Below are 10,507 nucleotides of genomic sequence, written 5' to 3' on the forward strand. Positions count from 1 at the left end.
CACCCCCTCTCATTCATTGTATAGTTCTGTGAACCTTGAGAAGGGATCAAAGGTGCTGTATGTATTTCATTCAAGGATAGCTTTTATTCTGTGGTGATGAACCTGGCAGCGTTGTAAGTGAAAAGGGATATTTTGCGGGGTAGAGGGAAACTAATTGGCCAGGGTTCCGGTTACATTAAATTAAACATTATACCGCATGTGTCTAGCCATGGCTTCTGTACAGACAGGTCAGTGGAAGGTTGCATGTTTGTTACCTGAGTTGCGTCTAGAGTGTCCAGCGTACCGATCGTCCCTCTAACCGAGTCTTATCAGGTTTCCCATTCCGCCTCCTGCTTGGGGAGATGGCCTTACAAGATGGCTCCCAGACTGGATAATGGGCACTCAATATGGTCGCTCTGCCGTCCACGTGACGCTTTCTGCAGGCTCCTCCTCGCCCGGAGCTCTGCCTCGTTCCCCACCCCCGCGCGAGCAGTGCCCCTCAGCAGGGCTAATCGCCTGGCAGCACACCCGGCGGCTGTGTAAAGAATACTTCACCTGGCGTCTGCGCGCAGTCGAAAGCGCGGCTGTAAATACAAGTGTCTAATGGCTTTTCATTTTAATTTCCAGGCTGCGGAGGAGATAGGGCTGCGGAGCCCGGAATGCAGGGCTAATTAGTGTTTCTGAAACCTGAGCAGTTATTTAAAAATCAATGGCTTGTCATTATACCTTGAGATTATTCCCCAGGAGCGCAGCCATTGATTTGCCCATGTGCTTACTGGTTATCGACCAGGTCAGTAATTTGCGACTGAGCGCGGTGTGCGTGCATCTGGGGGTAGGGGTGGGGGGTGAGGGGGTGGGGGGGCTCTGATAATGGCTTCATGTTATTAATACCGTGTTACTCAGTGGGCCGACCTGTGGCAGCTGTGGTGGGGGTGGGGGCAAGAGGGGAACTGGAGAGACAGGCTGTGGTGGGGGTGGGGGCAGAGGGGGAGAGGAGAGACAGGCTGTGGTGGGGGTGGGGGCAAGAGGGGAACTGGAGAGACAGGCTGTGGTGGGGGTGGGGGCAAGAGGGGAACTGGAGAGACAGGCTGTGGTGGGGGTGGGGCAGAGGGGAGAGAGAGAGACAGGCTGTGGTGGGGGTGGGGGCAGAGGGGGAGAGAGAGAGACAGGCTGTGGTGGGGATGGGGGCAGAGGGGGAGAGGGAGAGATGGGCTCTGGTGGGGGTGGGGGCAGAGGGGGGAGATGGGCTGTGGTGGGGGTGGGGGCAGAGGGGGAGAGAGAGAGACAGGCTGTGGTGGGGGTGGGGGCAGAGGGGGGGAGATGGGCTCTGGTGGGGGTGGGGGCAGAGGGGGGGAGATGGACTCTGGTGGGGGTGGGGGCAGAGGGGGGAGATGGGCTCTGGTGGGGGTGGGGGCAGAGGGGGGAGATGGGCTGTGGAGGGGGTGGGGGCAGAGGGGGGGAGATGGGCTGTGGAGGGGGGGTGGGGGCAGAGGGGGGGAGATGGGCTGTGGAGGGCGTGGGGGGGAGAGGGGGGGAGATGGGCTCTGGAGGGGGTGGGGTTTCTCACAGGGTGTGCTGTCACCAAGGTGAGGCGTGGGTCCTGATTAGTGTCCTTAACAGGCGGTCTGTATACCTCCGCTCCCGAATTAGAGGGAGAGGAGCAGCGTGGCTCAAAAGCTGTCCTCATTAACAAAGAGCGAGGCGCATAAGGGCCCCCGAGCGGGTTGTTCAGTAAAGGCGCGGACTGGCCCTGGCAGCCGCGGCCGTGTCATTAGCCGAACGCGAGCGGGAGAGCGCGCTGAGGGGGACACAGGTGGCTTCATCCCCGCCAGGGAAGGCTCAGTCGAGGTTTCTAAGGTTACCACTCCACTTAATCCTCCCAGGAGCGTGTCACTGGTCTGCAGGTAAGAATTGAGCAGAGGAGTGCACGTGCTTCAGCTGCGTCACACTTTCTATGGGGTGCAGGTGGGTCCGCAGTACGCAATCGAGAAATCCAAATTAGGAAGAATGTAAGGGAGAAGAAAATGCTAACAAAAGAGAAAGGGACACATTGCGGAAAACAGGCAACTCTTCAGAAGACAGAAGACAGGAGCTTCATTGTTCTTTTTGGCCGCATTATTGTCACATGCATTTTTTTGTGTATGTGCGTTTATTTCTTTGATCATTTCATTGATATACAATAAATCAATGGGCTTTAAGGCAGTGTTTCCATAAAGAGGGAACGGGCCCATGATGGAGCAGGTTCAGTACAGCATGAATTCACTGCGCACAGGTGGGATGTGGGCGTGGCCAGACACACCGTCCATTGGTCCTCTCTGGCAGGAGCGGGCCTCACTTTGTTTAAACTGGTGCAAGACAAGCACCAAAAGAGGATTACAGGCCTCAGAATGCAGGCCTGCTCTCCAGGTCGTTCCATCAGGAGAGAATTTAAACCTCCTCTGCCAATGCATATAATGTGGAAAATTGATTTTTTTTCTCTCTAAACTTCAAAGGGATTTCAGCAGTCTAACATCCCCTCAGAAGATACCACGCTGTAGCAGCATACACTTTTCTGACATTGAGTTGGGATCAAAGGCATTTATTTCTTTACACAGTACAGGGGTGATTAAACCCTGTGCCCAAAAAAAGCAGCAGGCATCTACTCAGACCATGTAAATACAAGCACTACAGAGCGATGTCATGGTTATAACAAAGTAGTGTGCGACCGCAAACATTTTTTACGATGAGAGGACCACGAAACGAAACGGCAGCAGCTCCGGCGTTTAAAAGCTCATTTGACAGCCTATCACACGGCACTACCGCCAGGCGCCACTGGGGCGGCAGAGCGTTCTGCTGAACACCTCAAACAGCGAAGTCCCCAGGGCCCAGCGCGAGAACAAGCACGCGACCCAACAGCCAGCCTCCCTGAGCAGCATTCGCTGCACCGCGTTAGCATGCTCCATTGTGTACTCTGTATGATGAACACAGGGCCTTTGCTTCAATGCATTATTTAAGGTAAACTGCCGAGCGGTAATTTAGCGGGAGCCGGGCGGCTCGGGCCCTTTCCACGGCGAAGGCCTTGAAGCTCCGCGCCCGGCTAATCCTGCGAGCCGCCATCTACGCCATACCGCCCGCGCTGTGCATTAGAATGAAACCCAATTATTTCCCTTTAAATCCATCTTTAATATTTATAATCTCTTTTTGTAAGGCAAACCCACTCTGTAGTTTAAAGTGTTGAGTCGTTTAGAGAAATGGTCTTTAATCCTTCCTTATGTGGTTTGCTTACTAAAACCAATCTGTAAGGGGGGAGGGGTGGGGTGGGGGAGGGGGGGGGGGTGAACAGTCTGAAAACGCAGTTTATAATGAAATGCGGAAGCCATTACACGCAGTAATGCTATAAAACATTACAGTTAGAGTAGGAAATAATGTTGATCTTTTATAGTCCTCAAAGAGAATGCGCAGTCAAATTACAGAAAGGCCTTTTGGACAAGCTGGCTATTATTTTTAGAAAAGTTTAAATACTCTCGATCCACAATTGGACTCAGTTCAGACAGCTTGTTCTTTTAAGTACAAACTGTATTGCTCTCCTCTCAGCAATGTCTGTATTATCCATGATATTTTCATTTATTTAATATGAAATTAATGAACAAATAAATGCTATCGGATTTCAAGCTTGGCACCTGTATGTGATCAATGCACTTCATTGTGTTCCAGTGAAATATGATGACTCATATCTAAACATATCCATCATCTATCCCTCTAAATAAAACCTCAAAAATAAAAGCTCCATTGAACTGCACCGTGCTAATCTAGTGACAAAAGGCTACAGATACATGGCCAAGACACAAAACCGCTACCACTGAAGTGGGGGCCCAGTTACAGGGCAGAATCACAATGTGAAGGAGTCGACTCAAAAGAGGAAGTTAGAGAAAGAGGGGGCAGAGCTTAGAAAAACAAAAGATGTGGGAAAGAGAGATGAAAGAACGAGGCTCTGAGCTCCTGTAATCAGCCTATGAGCAGACAAAGCCTGAGAGCATGTTCACATAAACCACACCGGTGATTGGGGACCAGCGGAGGCCTCCTTAGTCTCTAAGGAATGGTGCCAAAGTCCCCCCCCCTCCCCCCCTGCCGCCCCCCCGCGCTCGCTGCAAAGACACATCAAAGGAACAGTTAGTCCTCCTGCCTCCATCCGTTAATGTAGCACGAACGATCATTTGCATAATTGAGGTTTGTATACAAATGGTTAGTGGCAGCTTGATGGATCATTTCCTGAAGAAGTCTGTTGTGTGTTTTACTGCAGTCCCCTCACCCCACCCCCTTAAATTCCGCACTCTTTCTTCTGAAAGGAGAGCAGCGTTTTTTCTCACTTTCTCGCTCCCACTTCTCTCTCCCTCTCAAGGGGGTTTTTATCTCCAAGCTTAATTTTTAGAACATTTCATGTCACCACTAAAACATCTTTTCACCACCAGTCCTCGAAATTTCACACTTCAAAATTACATCACAAAAACTTAATGGGATTTCACAGTAAACTGATTTTATGCCCATGAAACATGATAAAAATGGACCTAGCATATCCCCCATGACTTTAAAATTCTTGCATTTGCTTAGAGGACACTCCTGCTCAAGGATTTATCTGCTCAAGGGCCTTCCTGTGTGTGGAACCCAGGGTTCAAATGCTAACTGCAGTTGTCTTCTCTATTTTCACCCACTTGGCACTGTCACTGGTTCTGCACAATCGCCACAGAAGCCAAAGACTGGAAGGTAACACCCATTACATTATCCTCAAACACACTGTTCAGCAAAATGGTGAAGGGTCGGGGGTGTTCTTAAATATCACAAAGATAGCATTCTGAACGTGTGCCATGCTGCAGGAGGTGGAGACTGGGATTTCGTTGGCAGTCACAAAAGCAGTGTTGGCACGGTGTAAGGTCTAAACCCACGGACAATTTTTGCGTGCATGGGCTGGATTACTACAACTATCTTGGCCAACTCATGAAGGCTGTTATCAGGGCCACATCAGGGGGCTATAATTGTACTGTGTATCCTGGCCTTTTGGGTAGAAGTCTACTCCGGGTTTTTGGCAGCTCCCTGGCCTGACTGTGCCCAGTGTAGGCCGTGCCTCACCCCCTCCCACAAACCCACCGCCACCCCCCCCCAGCTTCGTTAATGACAGGGACCCTGCTGGGTCTTTGTGTGCCCATCCCAGGGGCTGTGGGGGTGGGGGAGTGGGATGTGACCCCCCCAACCCCAGCAAACACAGCTCGCTGCAGCCCCACCTCTGCCAGGGTCTGTGACGCCAAAGCACTCCTGTTTGTCTCCATGATGAGGGAGTCCTGCTGGGCCCTTTCTCCTGCTTTGTCTCAAGCTTTTTAATGGAAGCCAAGGAATGCCTCAGGCTGGCTCCCAAACACACACACACACACACAGACCCACAGACCCACACACACATACAGACATGCAGACACCCACACGTGCACACACACACACACAAAGCTTATCTGAGTGGCTTGTCATGGCATTGTGCCTGAGCTCCCTGAAGATGCAGAAGTGGTGTGTGTGTGTGTGTGTGTGTGTGTTTTGCGACTGTGTTCTTTGGATGCTGACAGGCACTCCAGAGGTCTGTGGTTGTGTGGATGCTGGCTAATTTGTAATTGGAAAATGAATGGGTGTCGCCTCCTTCCCAGCCTGCCCAGCAGATTGGCACCAGGGAACAGGAAAAGCTGCCCAGCGATTGGTTGCCCCTCCAACCGAAAGCGGTAGAGTTCTCCTCCCCCCCCCCCCCCCCCCCCAGCAGTGGAGATAACTCATTGTTGATCCACATTATTACAAACAGGCTGCGTTCATTAATATTTAAACTGGGCTGAGCGGGCGGGTGACGCAGAGCCAGCTGGACCGAGGGCCATTTGCATCAGTGCGCCGCGCGGTTGGGTGAGTGACTCTGTGCGCCGCGCGGTTGGGTGAGTGACTGGGGAGGCAGCCGCCAGAGCCGCCAGAGCCGCCAGAGCCCCGCGCGCTAAACCGCACCGCGCCGGCCGGTATCGCCTGTGCAAATCACACGGCCAACCTGCCCGTCACACCTGCTCCTCATTTGCATGGTTTAGGGAACAAGTATCAGTCGGGTAGAAACATAAAGCACAGACCTTTTTTTTTTCTTTTTTGCCTATTGACGTCATGGCAAAGCGCGGCATGTGCAGTGGTGGTTAGAGCCCTGGACACCAACAGTCTCCCTAAGCAAATAGATAATGATTTACGGAAAGGTGCCACTCGTACACGCCCAAAGCGGTTGTTGAAAGGCCACTTTGTTTAAATACTGGTAGTTCACCAGTCCTGATAATCCCCTTCCAGCAAAGCCATTTCTTGCATCATGCATCTCTGCTGAACGCATGCAGAAGGGAAATAATACATACACTCATGCTGTAATGAAAAAACAGATTTTAAAACAGATTTTAAACAAAATGGCTGTCCATGTTATGGCACATTATAGCAACCATATAATCAGCATTCTAGAGCATTCTGAAGGGGCGGCAGGACTTTAAACTGAGCTCACCTGCATCCTGTCCTGCCTGACAGGCCGCTGGGACTCCCGTGGCCCACGGTGAGACCGCAGATTGGGGAACCCCGGCCCCGTCCAATTGGCCAACTGACTCCGCCTATGTTCCTCTTCAACTTGTGTAAACCACTGCACGAGGATTGGCGTGTTTAAGGTCAATGCTGGCAGCCGGATCAAGCTCTCTAGCCCAGACTATGGTTTGAGTACTGGCTCCCGCTCCCCACCAGAAGGGTGAATACAGCAATAAGCGCATGCTATAAAAATGTATTCCAACATTTCAGAAATAGAAGTAAGCCAAATCATGAGGTCAAGGCTTTTAAATGCATTTATTTTTGCATACTCCGCATGCAAAAATGATTTGCACAGCATATCTGTAATTCCGTAGATATGGCATCTCTGAATAAACTTCAATATTCTTTAATTGTACATATGTATACTCAGTATAATAATTATTTAATATTAAGACATTGCCAATAATTTGGAGAGACCACTGCAATGAGAAACACTGGCAATCTACCACCTGTGGCTTCACTGAGGGGGTATTTGGGAGATATGCTCAGGCTGGGATCTCATTAAACCAAAACAGATCAGATGCCTGTCTTCTGCATCATTTCAAATTCAATGACCCATTTTCTGTTTTTTTAAGCTGGAGAGAGCGAGAGAGAGGGGAGAGAGCGAGAGAGAGGGGAGAGAGAGAGAGAGTGAAAGAGAGAGAGAGAGTGTGAGAGAGAGAGCGAGAGAGCAAGAGAGAATTTCACAGAAAGGGCAATGTGCAATGAAACATCCAGAAGGGAAAACAAAAACAAAAGAACAATGAGCTGGACTCAATCCAGGGATTCTGCAGGAATCAATTCTCTTAAAAGGGGGCGCAAGATGCGTTAAAAAAGAAAAGAAAGAACGCCACGCGTGGAGAGATCAGAGAGCAATCATGCATTTATACATAATTCATTCACTTTGATCATCCAGCCAAGTTTCCTTCTCTAGAGCAGGGATGTGGGTGAAACCTCGGGAGCTTCACGTTTCACTGAAGCTCGTCTGTTTCTCAGGGCAGAGAAGGAAAGATCAATGCGCCGGTGCAGCGGCGGGTCGGAGCCGGGGAGCCTCGCAAAACGGCACGCGGCCCTTTCACTCCAGCCCCTTTCTGCTCCAGCCCCTTCCAGCTCCAGCCCCTTCCAGCTCCAGCCCCTTTCAGCTCAGCCCCTTCCAGCTCCAGCCCCTTCCAGCTCCAGCCCCTTACAGCTCCAGCCCTTCCAGCTCCAGCCCCTTTCAGCTCCAGCCCCTTTCAGCTCCAGCCCCTTCCGCTTCCAGCCCCTTCCAAGCTCCAGCCCTTACAGCTCCAGCCCCTTACAGCTCCAGCCCCCAACCTCTCTGCATTAATCACGGCCCCAGAACCAGGCCCTTCATTTCAGATTCCATACACCCATCACACTTAAATTAGTCAGTGTGGAATGTACCCTGGAAAGCATAAATCTTATATTTCGGGAGGATTACACGCAAACATAGTAATATATTTGACATAAATATTTGTAAGTTTTTATTGGAATATGCTTATGTTTTTACATGGTTGATTTCTGCATTCATTACATTTTTTATTAAAGAAGTACATTGGACTATTTGTGTTTCCTATGGATTTTCGCTGCATTCTATATTTACCATTGTGGTTTTTAGTTTTTGAAGAAATTTACATTGAAATTAGAATTGTTAAATAATTATATTTGATCTTAATTAAAATAATTTTGTTACTGTTAAGGACTTTTTTGTGAACAATGTTCAATTCACATTTCATACGCCCAGTCAAAATGGTATTTTTATTCCATCACTTTTCCAGTTTAAGACACTCAACAGAATCTTCATTGTACAAATCTAACTGAGACAGTACCAGGCCCAATACAGTAAACAAAACCTGACTGATAATTTGATTGCAGAAATAATAAAACAAATACGCCGCAGAGTCGTTTGGGAGAAGATGACGAGGAGGGCCAGACATTAGTCAGTCTTATCTGTTTTGTATTAGCTCTCTATAATGATTAATTGAGCACTCAGAGTTATGGATGAACTAATTACCGCGCTGAGAGCTCATCTCATTAGGCAGAGAGAGTGGCAGGCTGGGCTGACGCCCCCGTGCTGCTGCTGCTCACAGGGGTCGCTTTCGAGAGCCCCCCCCTACCCCCCTACCCCCCCACCCCCCCATAACCCCTGCTCCCCCGCCCCCCCCCCCCCCCCCCCCGCACCGCACCGCACCGCGCTTCGGCAGCACCGGGCCACAGCTCGATTAGCGCTGCTGCAGGCAGCTCGCAGACAACCAGCTCTTCATCAGGTCTCTGAGGGGGCAGGGGTGGGCCCCAGCTCCACGCACAGAGCAGAGCAGAGCAGAGCAGAGCAAAACAAACCCCCCCCTTCCCGCTGACACAAGGCCAGACATTTGAAGCGGCCACATGCTGTGAGAGAGAGAGAGAGAGAGAGAGAGAGCTACTACTGTACCATATATACAGCACAGATAAAACACGGATCTAAAATGATGCTGCAGTGCATTCTTCATAAACCCAATTTATATTGTCCACATCTTGGCCAGTTTTATTTTTTCCAGGCCCCATGTGAGTGCTACGCCAGCCTCTCTTTGCATCTGAAATATATTTCCTGTGTGGAGCTCGTCTGCTCATCGGCACAAAGTAGCGCAAACGCTTAATGGCTTACGGATTAATCTCGTCTGCATCTCCCAGAGCGCCGTGCAGAGGACGGGTAATGATGGCACAGATAAGCAACGCTCAAAGACTTATGTTCAGCAGAGCAGCTCCCTATTCCTCTCTTCCCAGCATGCCCCGGGAGCGGGACTCCATTATCCCGGGTGCGCTCATTGATTGAGTGGGGCTGCTGTGCAAAGTGGCTGTCAGTGGAGCGCACAGATTGATAAGCCTTTCTCTACCCATCTTTATCTAGGAGCAATGGCGGTAATCTGGAGCCCTGCCAGGGGAGAGCGTGCTGTATTTACCGCTTTGCTGAGCCCCTCTATTGACCAGCGGCGGCGCTCTGTGCTCGGGCTTATCTAACCCGCGCAGGTGACCGGGGGGGCGGGCCGCAGGAGCGCACTGGCAGCCTGGGCCGGGCTGAGATCAAAGTGGAAACCAGTTCGTTTCAAGGAGCGGAGAGCTCGCGATTACATCACTGGCTTAAGAGATCAACAGCTCACTTCACATGCAAGATCTAGTTCCCACAGTTCACAGATCACACCAGGGAGACCAGCGACAGCACTACCAGGACCAGAGATGAATGCAGTGTAAGCGCAGCAGAGGTGCAGTACCGTTATCACAACCGCACAAAAACTCTGCAAGGACCAGAGGCGGTGCTGCAGTGACAGAGGGGGTGTTCAGGCTGGCCTTAGTTTGGACACATCCAGAGACCTCGCACTGAGGCCAGGAAACGGTCTGATTTAGGGAGCGCCTCGGAACAGACAGTACCATGCCAGCACCTGCTCTCGGGCCAGCCCATACTTTACAATTATGATTTTTATCCAGCACAGCATACACTGGGAACTATTAAGCCAGATGGATGGCGAAGCTGTCCTTGGACCCGACCGCATTACGAGCAGTACTCCCTTATAGCTTTGCACCTTTTAACGAGCACTTAATATCACTGACAAATTTACAAGGCATTTAAAAATGACCTAGCCAGCCCGCCCGCAGAAGGCCTCCGGTTTCCCCTCCTCCCGCACGGCCGTGGCGGGGCGGCGCGTGGATTCATCCCCCGCGTGCCGGGATCCGCGCTGCGTGGGCCGTCTTCCCCGCGCGTCACCAGGACCAACCGCACACCTGTCGGAACAGACATGATACAGAAGCGTCCAAGCGGTCCCAATTTTGTAAACAGGAGCCTACAACACCCCCCCCCCCCCCCAACCCCCCCGGTTTTAAAAAGAAAAAAACATTTTAACAAAACATTTATGCGTAAATGATTTAATGCTGGGTATCAAGCACATCACTGTAATTTCCCCTCTAATTAAGCTTA

This window comes from Anguilla anguilla, chromosome 16, assembly GCF_013347855.1.
Source record: "Anguilla anguilla isolate fAngAng1 chromosome 16, fAngAng1.pri, whole genome shotgun sequence".
Lineage (NCBI taxonomy): Eukaryota > Metazoa > Chordata > Actinopteri > Anguilliformes > Anguillidae > Anguilla > Anguilla anguilla.